Genomic DNA, 20,246 nt, shown 5'->3' with positions numbered 1-20,246 from the left:
CTTCTTCCTCTCGCGTCCCTGCCGCTGCTCGAACTTCGCCGCCGCCGCGCCTCATCTCCGTCATCGACTTCGGACGCTGCATCGACCTGAACCGATCTAGAAAACCCGCAGTGACCTTCGCGGTAGACCTGTAACCGTAAGTTTCCTTTCCTTCATGTCTCAGATCTTCATTAGGGTTTCCAAGCTCCTGCGTGTTCTTCGTAGTTCATCATAGCTTCTTCGTAGTTCTTCCACTGCCTCCTCTTTTTTGATCCAAAAGATATGTATGTTTATGCAGTAGTTGTTTGGTGCCTCCTTTTGATACTAGCAGACTCCTTTTTCTGGTACAAGAACCATATTTAGATCTAGTGAACTCACCTGGGCTGTATTTTTAGGTCTAGATTTTTTTCATTTTGAACATCCATTTGATCTGAAATAATATCAAGCATATTGGGAAACTTGTTTGTCCCAACACTTAGCTGAATCCACTTTCTGAAAGAATCTGTAGTCATGGCGGCTTACCACACCGGCTTTATTTTCCTTATATGCCATTAGCCCTTAGTTAAGCCGCCATTACTTGTTTTGCATCTTTACCCTTTAACTGTTAACCTTACCGTAAAACTGAACCGACATGTTGCTTTTCTTTTCAGTTCCTTGCACATCATGCCATCAAAGACACCGACCATCTGTAAATGGGTCCCCTCAACCATAACTGAGGAACATTTAAAAGAGTTCTTCATCATAAGATTTCTTCCATCAAAAGCCGTCATGTCTTATCGTGCCCCTGACCCGGAAGAAGAACGGCCCAATCCGACAGATGGTGAGGTGATCGTTTTTACTGACCACATGAACCGTAGCTTCTCACCGCCCGGCTCAAAGTTTTTCAGAGAGGTCCTCCATTTTTTCAAACTCCACCCTCAAGATATCGAGCCCAACTCCATATCGAACATCTGTAACTTCCAAGTGCTCTGTGAGGTATATCTTCAACAAGATCCAACCGTGGAGTTGTTCAGAGAATACTTTTATCTGAACCGGCAGAATGAGTGCACCAACGGCCTTAGTTTAGAACTTGGAGGTATATCAATCCAGCATCGGCAGGGTGCCGTCTTTCCCCTTATTGTCTTACTAAGCCACCCAAAGGACTGGAACCAGACTTGGTTCTACTGCCAGGACACTTCACCAGCAAACGAGAAGCCCCTGTCGGGTTATTGCCCCGATCGCCTTGACTCCAAGTTCACGCTTCCTGATAAGCTGACAGTCACCGAACGCAAGAGGTTGCTTCCATCCATCAAAAGGATCAATGCTCTGTTGGGGAACGGGTTAACTGGAGTTGATCTGACCCGCTACTGGATCTCATGGCGGGTCATCCCTTTGAGCCACCGGTCAAAGCTGATGTATGAGTATGGTGGAGGCCCGGATGAATCCCTTCGTCACAGCCCCGTTCAATTGACAGAGGAAGATATCGTCTCAATGTTAACTCTTCTGGTGAACGGGAAATATGAAGATTGCAGTGTCGTCGGGTTAAACCCCTTCTGTCAGCTTAACCCAGTTCCAGAAGTAAGGATGTCATTATTTATCTCTTTTGTATTTCTCCAGCCGTATTGTTTTAATACTTTCCTGACTCTTTACCTTGTTTTTACCTGTCTGCAGGCCAATTCTGACTTCTGGAAAGTTAAGTATGACCACGAGGCGGTGAAGAAAGCGAAAGCCGCCGCCATAAACGCCAAGAAAACGACCCGGAGGTCAAAAATAAGAAAAAGAGTACTGCTGAAGACCTAATGAAGCTTGATGATACATCTGACTCGGAGGTAGCCCTTGATTCCCTTGGCCAATTTTTTAACAATCTTATTGACACTGATCATTACCAGGATGACACTGGGGCCAGTCAGGCCGAGGAAGCAGAGGTAACTATCATTTCCTCCGACTCAGATCCCTTACCAAGACACAAAGTTCGACGAGTGATCCGTAAAGTAAGGTTTTCTAACCCTTTAGCTCACTTGGATCCCAACTTTCGTTTGAAAAAGCAGCAACATGAAAGCCGCCGTCAAACATGGATTGAAGATGAACCGGCTGTCATTCTTCAACAAACTCCTCGGAAACGTTGGAATGAGGTTTACTTATTTCTGTCTTTAACTCTGTTTAACGGATCCTTCGCCTTCTATTTCTTTTAACTCTATTTTATCCTTTCAGGAGGTGTCTCGCTCTTCTGGCGGCTCATCACAGACGCAATTCCCGGCTTTCAAGACTGCTCCCGGGTAATCAGAAATCCTCCTTTCTTTCGGGTTTGTTCAATTGTATCTTTATACTGACAACCCTGCAACATTTTTTCTTAGTGGCCAAGCTAAATCCAAGAAAATGAAGGCAGCTAAGCCGGCGGAAGACCCGCCGGCGCTGGCATCTGACCCGGCTAGGCCTTCTTCTCCATTAACTGACGCTCCAGAAGACCCGCCTATTGATATCGAAGCAAATCCTCCCGAGCCGTCATTTGAGGAAACCACTGTGAACCCTTCCACAACCGGACCATCAAGCTCAGCCAACCCGCCGTCTCCGCCTGCACAAGATGTTCAGATTACCGGGAGCCGCTTTGTTGAACCGGGGAACCCAACCGTGCTGGCTCGGTGTACAGCAAAACAAGAGGCGTTGGAGAGGCAGAAAGTTCGATTTGACATTGCCAAGTATGACCGGATCAATGCCAATGATATTTTATCTGGCTATCTTAACCATGTACACTCTAGCCACGACTCTGAGATTGAAATGGTCAAACAACTGTAGTTGAAATACGAGGTATGTTTTTCCGGCTTATCTGTATTCCTTCAGCACCCAAGTCTTCAGATTATGAGAGAACCGGAATGACCTGTAGACTTTAAAATATAGGCTGAGACCTTTACCTTTGAAACTTTTCTTGACTTTAATAGATCAAAGCTTCACCTGTAGTCCCCAAGGGCCAGTTCATTTTGATAATAAATGAACCAATACTTTAAATTGTTTGGTTCCATATTCAAAAGACTTAATATTCCGGCTTAACCTTTGAGAAACTTGCTGAACCGCATACATTAGCCCCCAAGTGCCAAGTGCTGTTACTTTGTAAGGTACTTGGGACTTAAATATGTCTGCAGAGTCGTAGAAATTTTATTATGCATACATTAGCCTCCAAGTGTCAAGTGGTTTTTTTGTAAAGTACTTGAGACTTGAATCTTGATTTTTGAATTTGAAACCAAATCTTGACTCATCTGAATGTTTTGCAGAATGCCTTATCTAAATTGAACTCTCAATTGACTGACACGAAGACCCGTCTAGCGAGTCAGGAGACAAAAATCAAATCCGCTAACTCCAAACTGCAAATAAGTCTCTCTGCAACGGAAGATTTAAAGACCAGCTTTGCTGCCAAGAAGAAAACTTGGGAAGAGGAAAAAACGCTTCTGATCCAACGTGCTGAGATGGCCAAAACAGCTCTGAAAGAGATTTCAACAGAGTTGAACAGGTTAAAGGGCCGGGTGTCACAAATGGTAGCTACTATCTTTGGTAAGCTGTCTGACTTTAACTTTTGTGTGCTGTTTTCGGATCCGGAGTATAATCCGCCAAATGACTTTGCGTGTAAAATTTATGCAGGTCCTCGAAGCAAAAATTTGAGCCAAGACTTGTTGATTAAACTGAAAGCAGTATATACTTTGGTTGAACAACTATATATTGGCGCACATCGGGCTCTGGCCGCCATCTCTCCTGCTAATCAAGGACACAACCGGCTCAGCGACGTCCTGAAGAAACTGTCCATCCTTCCTGCTAGGCTTCAAGAAGTAAAACGCTCTTGCACGCGAGCCGGAGCTTTGACTGCCCTGAGCCGCTCCAAGGCTTGGGTGCCAGACCTAGACCCAGCGGACGTAGCCAGAGGATATCACACTGTGAAGGAAGACGGGTCTCCTTTTGATCAGGATGACTTCATGGCTTGCGTTCGCGGAGTCCGGCCTTAGGCAACTACCCTTGGAGATGATACCAATGTTGATAAATACCAGCCGGGTTTTGATAGTGAGAATAAGAAGATGGCCACTCCCTCATACAAGGTAACAGATTTGATCCCACCAGTGAGAGAAAATACATTTGCCCCGAAAGTTAACCCGGTCAGCCTGATTGACGACGAAGCCGAATTTGTCGCCGTGAATGGTTTTGATTGGTCGAAACCCAACTTCCAGCCAACAGAAGGTGGTGAACCAACGAGGAAGGAACAATGATCATCTTCATGGGCTTAGAAAGCCTTGTAATAACTTAGTTGTGAAAATACTATATGCTTTGCTTATGCCATCGCGCATAAAACACTTTTATGTGAGTCTGTGCTTCCTGATGCTAATGTGTGCATCATATTTAATGTTTGTTTCTGCAATGTTTGAACTCTGTTCCTGTAAATACCAAGAAAAGACTGGCTTGGCAGCTTAGAACCAAACGGGTTAAAACACCCAATTTATAGCCAATACGTTTACCACAGTAAGAACCAGAGACATATATAAATAAAGGACAAGGGCTAACTCTTTAGTTAATGCAGTAGGTAAGTGCGTATAAGTAATGACCATACCTTGTCCCTTTTGATCCTTAGACCGCCGGTTTAAATAACCCGGGTGATGAATTTGATAATTCAATCTTTATGAGAAGCCAATGATTTTTTGAATACTCAATGATTACTATAACTTGGTAGGTTGCACCTTTTGATCCATAAGTCGCCGGCGGGAATGACCCGGGTGGCTGTGTTGTCAAATAGTCGAGCCGGTGAAGAAGACCAGGCTAATTGTTTGTAATATTGAAACAACAAAAAACTAAAAGGCAAGCAATAGATAATAAGCATAATTTAACCCTATATTCAAAAGGTTGGGGGTTTCTGGTTCGAATACGATCAGTAAACCGGACCAAAGGGGTTAATCTAAGGTTCGAATACGACCATATAGCCCCCAATGGCTTTGGCGTTGCACCGATCAAGAGGGTACCGACAGCTATGTTCTCTTTGGTTCGAATACGACCTATGTTCGAATATGATCAAGAGGGTAACTTTTCGAGTAGATGATTTTTCATATAAAAAACTTTTTAATCCGAGTTCATATGCAAAAGTTATGCCCATTTTACAAATTTCAGAGAGATTTTGCAAATAAAGTCATAATTCATATTTGTAAATTTTCCCAACAACTAGACCACATATCACATAGGAAACTTATTTTCTTTTATTTTTTGACATTTCCATCATTTTCTTTTATTTTTTTAAAAACTGAAAAGGCGGTCCACAGGGGGGGGGGTGCATTCGGGACGTTTTGGGCCAAGTTAGTAATGGTGCACCGTGGGAGTGGTGCGCCATTACTAGTTTTGAAAAAACAATAAAACAAATTCTGAAAAAAATTTAAAAAAAACTTAGTAATGGCGCACCAGTTGACAGTGCGACATTATTAGTTTTAACTAGTAATGGCGCACTGTCCACTGGTGCGCCATTACTAGTTTTGAAAAAATAAATAAAAAAATTTTGGATTTTTTTTTGAAAATAACTTACTAGTGGCGCACCGTGGATGTGGTGCGCCATTACTAGTTTAACTAGTAATGGCGCACCACTCCCACGGTGCGCCATTACTAGTTTTGAAAAAAAATGAATTTTTTTGTTACTAATGGCGCACCGTGGATGTGGTGCGCCATTAGTATTTGGACACTAATGGCGCACCAACACATGGTGCGCCATTAGTATATACTAATGGCGCACCACATGTCTGGTGCGCCATTAGTGTCATTTCCATCTATAGCCCTTTTCCTAGTAGTGTTTCTTGGGTTTTTTCCTTGAGTGTCGGTGTCAAAACCGGCGGATCTCGGGTAGTGGGTCCCGAACTGTGCGTCTAGGCCGGATGGTAACAGGAGGCAGGGAACACAATGTTTTACCCAGGTTCGGGCCCTCTTGATGGAGGTAAAACCCTACGTCCTGCTTGATTAATATTGATGATATGGGTAGTACAAGAGTAGATCTACCACGAGATCAAGGAGGCTAAACCCTAGAAGCTAGCCTATGGTATGATTGTTGTATATGGAGTTGATTGCCTACGGACTACAACCCTCCAGTTTATATAGACACGGGATAGGGTTAGCGTTACATAGAGTCGGTCACAATGGTAGGAGATCTTGAATATCCGCATCGCCAAGCTTGCCTTCCACGCCAAGGAAAGTCCCATCCGGACACGGGACGAAGTCTTCAATCTTGTATCTTCATAGTCCTGGAGTCCGGTTGAAGGTATAGTCCGGCTACCCGAACACCACCTAATCCAGGACTCCCCCAGTAGCCCCCGAACCAGGCTTCAATGACGACGAGTCCGGCGCGCAGATTGTTCGGCATTGCAAGGCGGGTTCTTCTCCAAATCTTGTGTACCTGTAGGAATAATGTCCGATTTTTGTAATGTAGTGCTCCTCGGCTTCCACGCCCAATAATGGTCGTCTTCCACATGTCAAACGAATGCGAAAAGCCAGGGCGTTTTTACATCCACACCCCTAGCCGTATAAACGAGCTGCCTATTTAACGGGATGGGGATTTAGGTCCAAACCACATCTTCTCCTTTCCGCGAGTTATCATCAAAGCGCCTCCAGCAAAGGTCCATTCCAACATGACCAGCCGTCGCAGCTCCTCCCCTCGCCTCTCCGGTCCCAAACCCGGGGACTAGGAGAGTTGCACCATCCCGCATAGCGAGTTAGTGTCGCTTCAGGCCAAGGGATTTCTCCCTCAGGCATACATGGTCCCGGTCCGAGCCGGTCTCGCCACCTACAATGGCGGAAAACAAGCGGAGAGCACCCCCAATCCTTCTAAAGGAGAGCGGGTGTGCCTCGTCCCCTATCTAATAAGGGGACTGGGATTTCCAATTCATCCATTTCTCCACGGGCTTTTGGAGTTCTACGGCCTCCAGCTGCACAATCTCATGCCCGCCTCCGTATTGCATATTGCGGGTTTCGTCGCCCTTTGTGAGCTATTTTTAGGCGTTGAGGCTCATTTCGCGCTGTGGAAGAGGTTATTCTGCCTGGTGCCCCGTTCTCAAGATGGGTCTATATACCAAGTGGGCGGAGCCGAAGTATGGCGCATCGCCGGGACTGGATACCTATCCGGAACCCCAAAGAAGGCGTCCGAGGACTGGCCTTCGGAATGGTTTTACATAGATGACATCCCGCTACCGGACCCTATCCAGGTCGGTCTCCATGAGTTTAATAGTGCTCCATTGAAGAAACGCTTGAGCTGGCGTCCGCGGAGCTCTCAGAGAGAAAGCGACAGAGACGTCCTTTACCCGATGGGCCGGATAAGACTGTTGGCTCATTCCGGACTAACCATGATTGGAGTCATGGCCGCATGCATTATGCGAGGGGTGCAGCCGCTTCAATATAGAGGCCACCCCATGTGGGATTTCAACAGGGAGGATGACGCCACACGTTACGGTCGTAAGGGGCCGGCCTCAGCCGCCGCCTTAGTAAAGATCTTATCCTCTTTGTACAAGGGAGAAAAGGAGGAATTCCTCCGCGTCAACCCGTGGGCCGGATTCAGTATGTATGATCCTCCAAGTTGGGTAAGTGAACAATTGCGCTTGCCCGTTTGTTTTATACTCCCATGGTTAGATAGGTAGTCTAACGACTTCAATGCAGGAACTGCGACATGAGGTAAAGGATATAAACAGCCGCCCTCCACAGCCCGAGGACCCCGAACGGTCCCTCAATCCAGACTCCGAAGAGGATCCGGACATATCGGTGGAGCTTATCGACGGGGTGTTCTATCAGCTAAGCAAGGACAATACCTTGGTAGCCATTACGGCGGATTACCCAGGGTTAATCCCGGCCTCCCAGGTGACAGAAACAGGGGTCTTATTCCCTTGAAAGAGATTCCACCCTCATGTAGCCCGGTGTTTCTAACGACAACCGTGTTTTGCAGGGGAGATTTCCGAGGCAGGAGGCCAAACCTGCGGCGCTAGCCAACGAGGGGCCGCAGGGCCCCGTGGGGAAAAAAGGAATGTAGTCCGGACTGAGATGCCGGCACAAAGGTATAGTGCACCCTCTGTTTCCCTGGAGTTATTCTGTCAGGGCATATTAACGTTCGTGCTATCTTCAGAACGAAGAGACCTCGCTGGACTACATCCGGAGAGGTTGCCAATCGCGCCTCCACCAGCCAGGCTCCAACGTCTGGCCAGGAAGCGGAGGCGAGCACAAGGCGCGCACCGAACGCTCCTCCGACAGAGGATGCGGACAGGTTGTCTGCCACAAATTCTGAAGTGGAGAGTGCCATGAACCATAGGCGTCGCCGGACAATTCTACGCGACGCTTGTTTCTCCCAAGAGGCTTTAGGTGCCTTTAATTCGGGAGATGCGTACCTCCATGCCGCTCAAAATGGTTTAGCCAGAGCCACGGAGCAGTATGTAAAAGACATACGGGTAAGAAAATTTTGGTTAAATATATATATATGCCAGTAGCCCCCGAGACTTGAAGCAGTTAGAGCAACTGATTTAAGGATCATTTAATATGCAGGTTCTTACAGAGAAGAATACTGTACTGTCCCAGGAGCTGGAAAAGTGCAAGGCCCAACTAGAGGCCGCACTAGCCGCAGCAGGGGAGCCCAAAGATACACTTCGAAAGATTAGTATTGTGCGGTGTGGGTGCAAATCTGACAAATCATATTGCAGATGGCGCCGGACTCGATCCGGACAAGCAACAACTCTTAGGCCGGCTAAAGGCTGGTGAGAGTACATTGACAAAGGTGAGGCGAGAGAAGAATGATCTTCAGGATGCCAACACCAAGCTGGACATTGAACTTAAAGATGTTCATGGCCAGCTGTCAGACTCCACGAAGGAGAATCAGCGGCTTCGACGCGACATTTTTAGTAAGTGCTTGAACGAACTTTGAAAAAAGAGTTCGGCGAGGAAGTCGGCTAACAGAGTAATGTCTGTAGGTATGCTCACAGGTCGTCCTGCAGAGGAGATGCTCGGTTCTACGGGTGACCTTCTTCTCGAACTCTTGCAACTGCACGAGTGAATTCGGCAGGCGATGCGGGGTATTGCCCAAGCCTTCTGGCCTGCCCACTCTGTGCCCGAGGGCCTTGGAGAGCTTGCGGAGAAGCTGAAGGGAGCTCAGCGGCGCTTCCGGTTGTGGAAGATATCGACCTGCCGACAAGGCGCTAGGGAGGCCTGGGCCATGGTGAAGACCCATTTTACGAAGTCTGACCCAAACCACATGGCCGAGGTCGGACCCGTGGGGCCTGACGGGAAGGAGATCCCTGTAAGCTTGGTATACGGCCAAGTAGAGTTGGCCGCGAAGTATTCCCAGCAGGACTGTAAATTAGACAGCCTGTTAGATGGTATAGAAGAGGAATACAATCAGTCAGAATGACTGTGTAATTTTGAATTGACATGTGTAATGCCTTCTAGCCGGATTGTAGATTGTTTGTCGTCGCCGACCTTTTCGCTTCAACCTCGGGACCTGACGGTCCGGAGTGTGTCCGAATACCCTAGCGGTTATATAAGAACTGGGGTATGCGTGGAGACCAGGCGTAGGGGTCATCAGTGCTTTATCAGACAAGTGCCCAACTAGTTATGTTATATTACATGGTTAGTAAGAAACATCTTCCAGAGAGAATAGTTCCGTTAAGGGTTCCTTTCGCTAGGAGGCATGCCCTAAGGTGCATGTCCAGACTACGTGAAGAGACGCAGGAAAAAAGCATCTGGGGTGCATAAAATGAGTAAAAAGATCATCTTTTATTTCACCAACCGAATATTCCCTTAAGAACGCTAGCTTTTGCCTTCACATAGTCTGAGGTACACATCCGGCTGACCCGACAGTAACAATCTCAGAGGTGCTCCCTTTACCGCATAGCCGAACAATCGGGAACGTAGGGGTAAGCACAGGAGCCAGGCAACCCAGCTTGGCCAAAACTTAAGTCATATCGATGCATATAATGGTGAAGAAAACGGGTACATGCGGAAGTTTGACGCATGTGTTGGGCGTGAAGCCCGTATAACTAAGCTTCTGTTAAATAAGCCCCCAGGTTTAATGAGCGCGAGTGGCGCGTCACTAGATGAGCCTTTAAGGGCTATGAAAGAAGAAAAAAGAAAAAAATGGGAAGGAGAGAAGTGTAAGATAGAAAAATACAAAAAGGGATGGACAGAGGAAGGAGGCGAACACAGAGTCCGGCGCTAGGCATAGAATCTTCGGCGACGGGTGGCGTTCCACGGGTTCGGCTCGAGTCGGTTGTTCGATGCATCTCGCAGGCGGTACGCCCCACCAGTCAGGACTTGGTCGATTATGAATGGACCTTCCCACTTGGGCTTGAGTTTGTCCTTTTTCTTATCCGGTAGGCGTAGAACTAGTTCGCCAACATTGTAATTTTTGGCCCGTACTTCTCTGCTTTGATATCTTCGGGCCTGCTGTTGATAAAATGTGAAACGGGCTTTTGCCACATCGCGCTCCTCCTCCAAGGCGTCCAAGTTGTCCCGCCGATCGAGCTCGACTTCTCTTTCTTCGTACATGCGCACTCTAGGTGAGTCATGAATTATGTCGCAAGGCAGAACTGCTTCTACGCCATACACCATAAAAAATGGTGTGTATCCGGTGGTGCGATTTGGCGTGGTCCGCAGCCCCCATAGCACGGAGTCGAGCTCCTCTACCCAGTGTGTGTTAGATTCCTTGAGGAACCGCACCAGTCTGGGTTTAATGCCGCTCATGATAAGACCATTTGCACGTTCGACCTGGCTGTTGGTTTGTGGGTGATAGACGGAAGCATAATCAAGCTTGATGCCCATGTTTTTGCACCAGATTTTTACCTCGTCGGTGGTAAAGTTTGTACCATTGTCGGTTATGATGCTGTGGGGGACGCCATAACGGTGTACAACCCCGGATATGAAGTCTATCACAGGTTCGGATTCGGCCGTTTTAACAGGCTTGGCTTCTATCCATTTGGTGAACTTATCCACCATGACCAGTAAGTATTTTTTCCTATGGGTTCCACCTTTAAGGGGTCCGACCATGTCAAGCCCCCAGACCGCAAAAGGCTAGGTGATGGGTATAGTTTGGAGTGCGGTGGGTGGCATATGGCTTTGGTTGGCAACCAAGGCATCGTTGGACTAGGTCCTGAGTGTCTGCTCGGGCCGTCGGCCAGTAAAAGCCTGTACGGAAAGCCTTGCTAACAAGGGACCGAGCAGCAGCGTGGTGACCACCGAGTCCGGCATGAATTTCAGCCAGGAGGTTCCGCCCTTCCTCTTCGGAGATGCACCTTTGAAGGACTCCGGTAGTGCTTTTCTTATAAAGTTCTCCCTCATGGACTCTGTAGGCCTTAGATCGCCGCACTATGCAGCGGGCCTCATTTTGGTCCTCCAGGAGTTCCTGCCTAGTAAGGTAGGCTAGGAATGGTTCTGTCCACGGGGCGATAACCGCCATTATTACGTGGGCTGAAGGTGTAATTTCGTTGGCAGAGCCTCCAATTGTGTCAGATTGTTCGGCGTCGAGTGGTGCGGCTGGGTTCGGGCTGTTATTTGTGGGTTCACCCTCCCATGTTACGGATGGCTTGAACAATCTTTCCAAAAAGATGTTGGGGGGGGGGGGACTGCATCGCGTTTTGCTCCGATGCGTGCTAGGATGTCTGCCGCTTGATTGTTTTCTTGGGCTATATGGTGAAACTCCAGCCCTTCGAACCGAGCTGACATTTTTAGGACGGCGTCGCGGTAAGCTGCCATTTTTGGGTCCTTGGCATCGAAGTCTCCATTTATTTGGGATATCGCGAGGTTTGAATCCCCGAGTACCTCTAGGCGCTGGATACCCATGGATACTGCTATCCGGAGGCCATGTAGGAGGGCCTCATATTCGGCTGCATTGTTGGAATCCGTGTACATGATCTGGAGCACATATTGGACTGTGTCTCCTGTGGGGGACGTCAGGACGACGCCGGCCCCCAGTCCGGCCAACATTTTGGAGCCGTCGAAATGCATAATCCAGTTTGAATATGTGCCGTACTCTTTAGGGAGCTCGGCCTCCGTCCATTCTGCGACGAAGTCGGCCAAAACTTGCGATTTAGTAGCTCGCCGTGGCTTATAGGTTATATCGAACGGGAGAAGCTCGATGGCCCATTTTGCAATCCAGCCCGTTGCATCGCGGTTGTTGATAATATCGTTTAGTGGCACTTCCGAGGCTACTGTTATGGAACACTCTTGAAAGTAGTGTCGTAGCTTCCGGGATGCCATGAATACCGCGTATGCAATCTTTTGATAATGCGGGTACTGTGATTTGCATGGAGTGAGGACAGTGGACACGTAGTAGACTGGCCTTTGAAGGGGGATTTTGTGTCCGTCCGTTTCCCGCTTGACAACGAGCACTGCGCTGACAACTTGGTGTGTTGCTGCAATGTACAATAACATTGGCTCGCCGGTGATTAGTGCGGCCAGGACTGGGTTTGTTACCAATATGGCTTTTATTTCATCAAGTCCGGCCGTGGCGGCATCCGTCCACTCGAAGTGTTTGGTGCGCCGAAGGAGGCGATAAAGGGGTAGTGCCTTTTCTCCCAAGCGGGAGATAAAGCGGCTTAAAGCCGCCACACACCCGGACAATTTTTGTATTTGTTTAAGGTCCTTTGGGACATCCAATTGTGACAAAGCTCGAATCTTGGCTGCGTTTGCTTCAATTCCTCTACCGGATACAATGAAGCCCAAGAGCTTTCTGGCTGGAACGCCGAAGACGCATTTTTCTGGGTTGAGCTTGATGTCATATTTTCGGAGGTTATCGAATGTAAGCCTCAAGTCGTTTACTCGGGATTCGACATGTCTTGATTTGACGACCACATCATCCACATATGCCTCCACTGTTTTGCCGATCTGGTTTGCCAGACATGTCTGGATCATGCGCTGATATGTTGCGCCGGTGTTTTTCAGCCTGAAGGGCATTGTATTGAAGCAGAATGGGCCGTATGGTGTGATGAATGCTGTTGCAGCTTGGTCTAATTCTGCCATCTTGATTTGATGGTAACCGGAGTATGCGTTGAGGAAACACAACAAATCATGTCCTGCGGTGGCATCGATAATCTGATCGATACGAGGGAGGGGGAAGGGATCCTTTGGGCAAGCCTTGTTAAGGTCTTTAAAATCGACACACATGCGCCATGATTTGTCCTTCTTTGGTACCATCACCAGGTTTGCTAGCCAGTCCGGATGTTTTATGTCTCTGATGAATCTGGCCTCTAATAGCTTGGCTAGCTCCTCTCCCATAGCCTGTCTCTTGGGTTCAGAAAAACGCCGAAGGGCTTGTTTGACAGGTTTAAATCCTTTTAGGATATTTAAGCTATGTTTGGCCAGCCTACGTGGGATCCATGGCATGTCTGAAGGGTGCCAGGCGAAGATGTCCCAGTTCTCTCATAGGAACTCTCGTAGTGCGGCGTCTGCATCAGGGTTCAGTCGTGCCCCGATGGAAGCTGTTTTATTGGGGTCCGTTGGATGGACCTGGAATTTGACTATTTCGTCAGCTGGCTTGAAGGATGTGGATTTGGATCTCTTATCGAGTATCACATCATCCCTATTAACCGTGGAGCGAGCGCAGTCAGTTCCTCGGCCTCTAAGGCTTCGGATAGCGCCTCAAGGGCTAATGCGGCCATCTTGTTTTCGGCGCGGAGTGCTATGTCCGGATCACTAGCTAGAGTGATAATTCCATTCGGCCCGGGCATCTTAAGCTTCATGTACCCGTAATGGGGTATTGCTTGGAAGATTGTGAATGCTTCCCGCCCTAGTAAAGCGTGATATCCGCTCTTAAACGGGGCCACCTAAAACGTGACTTCTTCGGACCTGTAATTATCCGGCGTGCCGAACACCACATCTAGTGTGATTTTTCCTGTGCAGCGCGCTTCCCGACTGGGGATTATTCCTCTAAAGGTTGTGCTGCTTCGCTCAACACGGTTCCAGTCTATTTCCATTTTTTGAAGCGTTTCCTCATAAATGAGGTTCAGTCCGTTGCCTCCATCCATGAGCACCTTGGTGAGGCAAAAGCCATCCACTATGGGACTGAGGACCAATGCGGCAGGTGCTCGGGCTGTTCGGAATCTAGGTTCATCACTTGCGTTGAAGGTAATGGCAGTGTCGCTCCATGGATTTATTGTTGCAACTTGATAGACTTCGGCGAGGCTGCGGAGTGTTCTTTTTCGCACATTGTTTGATGCGAAAGTCTCGAAGACTGTGAGAACGGTACTGGTGTCCTTGGGCTGGCTTTCTGCGGCCTCCGGAATTAAGAGGTCCTCGCCGATTTTGGCCACCTGCCGGAGTATCCAACATGCTCTAAGGTTGTGAGTTGGTGTGGCGTCCTCTGTACTGTGAATTCCTCAGGGTCCATCAAGCCATCTTTCCAGTACGGTTCCATGCCCTGTAGAGGGTTTTGGCTTTTTGGTGTTTATCCCGGGTGTCCTGTGATGATGCACCCTCTTAGTTCGGACGGGATTACTATTCAAGGCCGGATTATCCCAAAAATTTATTTTGGTTTTCCAGGCGCTTTCCATCGCACAGTATTTTTGTACTATGGACGCCAAGTCAGCGAAGCATGTGATATCACGACGACTTACGGCGTTAAGGATTCCCTTGTCCGTGCAATTACTGCAGAAAATTGAGATTGCGTCTTCCTCGCGGCAATCCTTTATCCTGTTCATGACCAGGAGGAATCTAGCCCAGTAATGATGTACTGTTTCCTCGGGCCTCTGCCTGATTTGGAAGAGATCGCTTATGATCGGGTGGGCGGGTGTCGTTGAATCTGAAACCTCACCCAATCCAAGATTCGGAGGCCGAAGAGTTTCCGAACTCTGAAGTTCGGATTCTTGGATGTTGTCCAGTGAATCTGGCCCGTTGCCTGATCCTAAGCTCAGGTCTTGAGTTACATCTCCCCCTCCACGGGTATCCGGCTTGGAGGGGTCGGGAATTCAGATGTAGCTAGTCCTTAAAATAGATGAAGGGTCACCGCACTGCGTCTCTACCACGACAACGTGGTGGGTGACTTGGGGAGAGTTAATTTCTCTTAGATCGGGTTTAAGCCCGACCTGGTTGTAATCCGTAGCGACCCCCAGGGCGGTGAAGCGATCCAATAGCTTGTTTACGGAAGAGAGCTCCATTGGATCTAGCTGCTCGACGAGCGCCGAGCTGACGTGTAGGTTGCTTTTGATGACCCAAGAGGTCACCGTCGGCGCAACAGCCGACCAGGCGGTCGTGAGGAAACCACCTAGCCGGAGGGTTTGGCCGACAGCCAAGGCCCCCTTAGCAATGGTGCCGTCTTTAAAGATGGGAGGAGGCATCCTTCCTGATTGTGACGGCACAGAGGAACTCTCAATAAAAGCACCAATGTCGGTGTCAAAACCGGCGGATCTCGGGTAGTGGGTCCCGAACTGTGCGTCTAGGCCGGATGGTAACAGGAGGGAGGGAACACGATGTTTTACCCAGGTTTGGGCCCTCTTGATGGAGGTAAAACCGTCCTGCTTGATTAATATTGATGATATGGGTAGTACAAGAGTAGATCTACCACGAGATCAAGGAGGCTAAACCCTAGAAGCTAGCCTATGGTATGATTGTTGTATATGGAGTTGATTGCCTACGGACTACAACCCTCCGGTTTATATAGACACCGGATAGGGTTAGGGTTACATAGAGTCGGTTACAATGGTAGGAGATCTTGAATATCCGCATCGCCAAGCTTGTCTTCCACGCCAAGGAAAGTTCCATCCGGACACGGGACGAAGTCTTCAATCTTGTATCTTCATAGTCCCGGAGTCCGGCTGAAGGTATAGTCCGGCTACCCGAACACCCCCTAATCCAGGACTCCCTCATTGAAGTTTTTATTTTTTATTTTTATTTCAGTTTTCTTTTTTCCTTTTGATTTACTAGCACATATGCCCATGTGTTGCAACGGGAGAGAAATATTAGTCTTTATCATCAAAATTAATTGCAAGAAATAAAAAAATCCCTAGCAAGAGAGGTAGCTCCCTGGTGGCACGGGCTTTGGTGGACACCTCGACGTGTCATCACCCATGATTTCATGTTTCGTGAGTGTGGTGATGAGCTGGTCGTATGCATCAAGTGTGGAAATTGTGAGTTCCTCCTCATCCTTAAATGCCTCATCGGTCTACCCCACCCATCTGCTTCTCGTCTTTGGTGTAAATTATAATGATTTAGCCCGTAAGTCCTTTAATTATGCACCATGCACATCGGCATGAGCTTGCAAGTTTAATCATGTCTTTATTTCTTCCATTGGCCCATAATAGTCTTGAGTCTTTAATCGGGTCTTCATTTCTTTCATTGGCCTACAATCTCAGTTATTTAGTTGGGTTTTCACTAGTTCCATTGGCCCATAATCACAGATCTTTAAGCGTGTCTGTATTGCTTTCATTGGCCCATAATCTCAGATCTGATCACCCTCGAAATATGCGTCCTCATTGCATACCTCACTCTCTGAGTCTTTTTAATATTTGTCAGGCTACTTATTGATTCTCATGGCAATTTGTTAGAGTATATCAACTTGTAGAATTAAAAGTAAGAAAACTATGTGGTACTATTTAATTGATAAACCAAAATAGAAAGACTATTATGGGCTGCTATGCTGCCCTACCTGGGACTTGGGCCAGACGAAACAACTCAAACGGAGTTGCCCTATATGCGCCGACCTACTTTCATCCTTCGTTGGTGATAAAAAGAGCATCGTCCTATATACATTTAATCTCTATTTGTCCAAAAATAATACTAGATGGGTGAGTTTTTGGCTAGCATGTACTGTTCCAATGCTTTGGACAAGCCTAGGACGATCCAGCGGTGCATGAAAGAAACCGGCTCTCTTGTACGTGAAACGAACAAAACCAAAATAGCTAGCATACGTGAAAATCATTCAAAGTGGAACGAAACAAAGCGGGAAGAAAAAAAGAATATTTCCTTCCTTTATTAGTAAGTATAGATTCATCAAAAAATAGCTAGCACACTCGCCATATGGGTGATTCATAGCTCGCTATTTGCTCAACAATGCATGAGAGGGTAGAGGTGCACCGGAAGACATGGCTCAGCATGTAGCACTAGCGACTGCTCTATGAAGAGGTCGTGCTTGGACTCGCTGAGATTGATGGCCGACACCCCAGCCGGTTTGGTCCAGGTGAAGCCATGTAGGAGCCTGCCAAAGAGCTTGACACTCATGGTTGTTCCTAGTGATGCTGCGATGCATCCCCGCCGTCCGGTGCTGAAGGAGATGAAACGCAATTCGCTCTCAGTAAGCTCCACATTGATGTTGTGTCCCATATGGTGCTCTGGCTTGAAGTGGGGTTCATCCCAGACGGTTGGGTTCCGGCCCAGGGCCAGCCGGCTGAGGATGACGTTGCTACCCTTGGGCACGTGGTAGCTTGCAACAATGGTGTCGGCAATCGCGACGTGTGGAAGGTTGAAGGGAGCGATTGGGTGGAGGCGAAATGCCTCACGTATGCACGCCTTGAGATAGTTGAGCTGCATGATGTCTGACTCTTGCACCAGTCGCTCACGACCGACCACCCGGTCCATCTCCTCCACCGCCTTGGCCAACAATTCTGGGTTGTTCATCATCTCCGCCAGCGCCCACTCCACTGCATTTGACGGGTTATCTATGGCCGCTAATATTATGCCCTGCATGCATTCCATGGAGATAAATGTAAGTTATTACAATTTATACCTTTGCATAAAGAGAGATTACATTGAATAATTGGAATTTTAAATACAGTTTAAGTTGAACTCACATCAAAATGGTAGAAAATTACAATAATGCTATGTTTAAGCTATTAATTCATAATTTCTTATTCTATTGTTTCAATTTTCTAACACCCGCGAAATACGGAATAAAATCTAGTATTTAATAGTGTGAGCTATTACCTTTTCTCATGGATGACGTAGTAGTACCTTGTAGGACTATGAGGCAGTTGGTCACTAAATTCAATCTAGGCCCTTGAACCATCTTAAAATTTCTCATTAATTAATATTATGCTTACCTTGGACTGTGCTTTGACCCCATCGACGCTGAGCAACGGCTTGCCATCACCATCGGCGAGCGTGATGAGAACGTCAAGGAAGTCCTGGACTCCGTCCTGCCTCTCGCCGCTGTTCCACTGCCTCCAACGCTCTTCGATGAGCACGTCGTGCAGTCTATCCACTTTTGTATTGACCTCCTTAATAATTTTCTCGTGCCCGTCGAGATCTAGGCCAAGTAGACACGGGAGGTAGTCGTTGCCGCAGAACGCGAAGGTGAACCCTAGGAGGGCGAAGGAAGCATCCATGTGCTCCACCTCCATCGGCCCCGGCCCGCCGTCCGGCTGAGGCTCCCCGAAGTACCGTTGGCCGAAGACAAGCCGGCGAATGATGTTGCCGCAGTAATGCCGCGCGACGTGCCTGACATTGACGTTGGCTAGTCCCGACGTTGAAGATGACAGCCCCCCGACGGTGAGGTTGTAGATGTAGCGCGTCAAGTTGTCAGCTTCGTCGGCACGCTTGTCGTGGAGCCACTTGTGACGGGAGGGGCAGATGATCTCAGAGGTGAGCACCTTGCGCATCTTCATCCACTAGTCGCTGAACGCCGAGAGCACGGCGTCCTTGTACCCGCTGCTAATTGCACCGAAGGCGAAGGTGAGTGGCCGGGATGAGAAGTTTTTGTCCTGCTTCTTGAGCACCTCCCTTGCGATCTTGGGACATGTGATCGGTACGACGTGGACGCCACCGAGGCGGAAGCAGGCGATGTCGGTGCCCATATCCTTCATCACGTGATGGATCCAACGGAACGCGGGCTTGTTGAGCACCATCTTGGGAGGCTACCCACCACTGGCCATGCCCCGGCGGAAGTGGAAGCGGCATCATCGCCGATGAGCTCGTGCCACTGTGGACCTTACTCTTGGTAATGACAAGGTATATGAGTGTTATTACGATGAGCAGCTGGGACACAACAAAGCAACAGCAAGCCAGCATTGTGGAGACTGCTGCTTGCAAAGCGCACACAAGCTTGCGAGGTAGCTTCCCTTGTTATCGTTGCGTAGGGAAGCCAACTTTGCTCTCCGTGCTACTTTGCCCATGAGGGCGAGACCCCTCTTTATATGTTACCTCCGTCCCAAAAAATTGGCTTAGATTTATTAAATACGAAGGTATCTACGTATCTAACATTAAAACATGTCTAGATATATTCCTCATGTGTGGATCGATCGTTTACCACATTTATCACATGGCATTTCAAATGTATTTATCTTGATACTAATAATAATAATTGTCTACAGAATGAAAAATCTTCTATTTCTAGATTGTCTTCTATTTATTTAGATACGAAGGATGATACTACTAATAATAATTGTCTATCTAAACATAGTCAAAACAGGATAAAAAGCTTCTATTTATAGATTGCCTTATATTTATCTAGATAAGAAGGCTGATACTAATATTAATAATTTTCTATCCAGACTTAATGAAAACAGAATAAAAAATCTTCTATTTATAGATTGTCTTAGTTTATCTAGATACGAAGCATGATATTAATAATAATTATTGTCTATTCAAAAGTAATCAAAATACAATAAAACATCTCCTATTTGTAGATTATTGAGAGTACTTATCTGAAAACTAACCATAATTGTCTTTCCAAAAGTATTTGAGACGCGAGGATGATGGACCATATGGGCAACTTTCAATGAGATGCTACATCGAGACCTCCCATTTAGTGGTGTACGTGCCAGCGAACGACGGAGCGCGTAACCCCCGCTCCCCCGCGCTGCCTCATGGGTTGGCCCATGTGTGGGTAGGGAAAATGGAAGCATCTTTTTTTGCTTTTTAAAATTGTTTTCCATTGTAAGACTAATTTGGGATTTCAATATAGTTACAACTTGTGAAATGTTCGTGAATTCGAAAATTGTTGATGATTTGGAAAAAATGTTCGCGAAATGATAAATGCTGAAGGAATTAAAAAATGTTCACAAAATTCCAAAACAATTCTTGAATTAAAAAATTGTTTGTGATTTCAAAGGAATGTACATTTTTTAGAATTTGATGAACATATTTTGAACATCGATAAACAAATTTGGCATTTTATAAACAATTTTCGAATTTGATGAAAAAAGGTGTTGACGAATTTAAAAATAAAAATTGCCAAAAATAGTCAAAAAGTGAAGAAGATGAAAATAGAAAATAAAAAGGAAAAGAAAAAAATGAGAAAAGGAAAAAGGAAAAAGAAAGAAAAAAACGAAAGGAACAATAAGAAAAGAAAGAAAAAATTTAAAAGAAAAAAAAACGAAAAACCAATATAG

At 47.1% G+C, this 20,246-nt stretch overlaps 1 pseudogene; it reads right to left on the bottom strand.

Annotated features, from left to right (window-relative positions):
• Positions 1-18,924, bottom strand: part of LOC123153555 (tyrosine N-monooxygenase-like) — a 25,993-nt pseudogene extending 7,069 nt beyond the window's left edge.
• Between the last annotated feature and the right edge of the window lie 1,322 nt (positions 18,925-20,246).

This window comes from Triticum aestivum, chromosome 7A (assembly GCF_018294505.1).
Source record: "Triticum aestivum cultivar Chinese Spring chromosome 7A, IWGSC CS RefSeq v2.1, whole genome shotgun sequence".
Classification (NCBI taxonomy): Eukaryota; Viridiplantae; Streptophyta; class Magnoliopsida; order Poales; family Poaceae; genus Triticum; species Triticum aestivum.
Note: the sequence above shows the minus strand (reverse complement) of the source record. Positions and strands in the feature narration are given on the sequence as shown.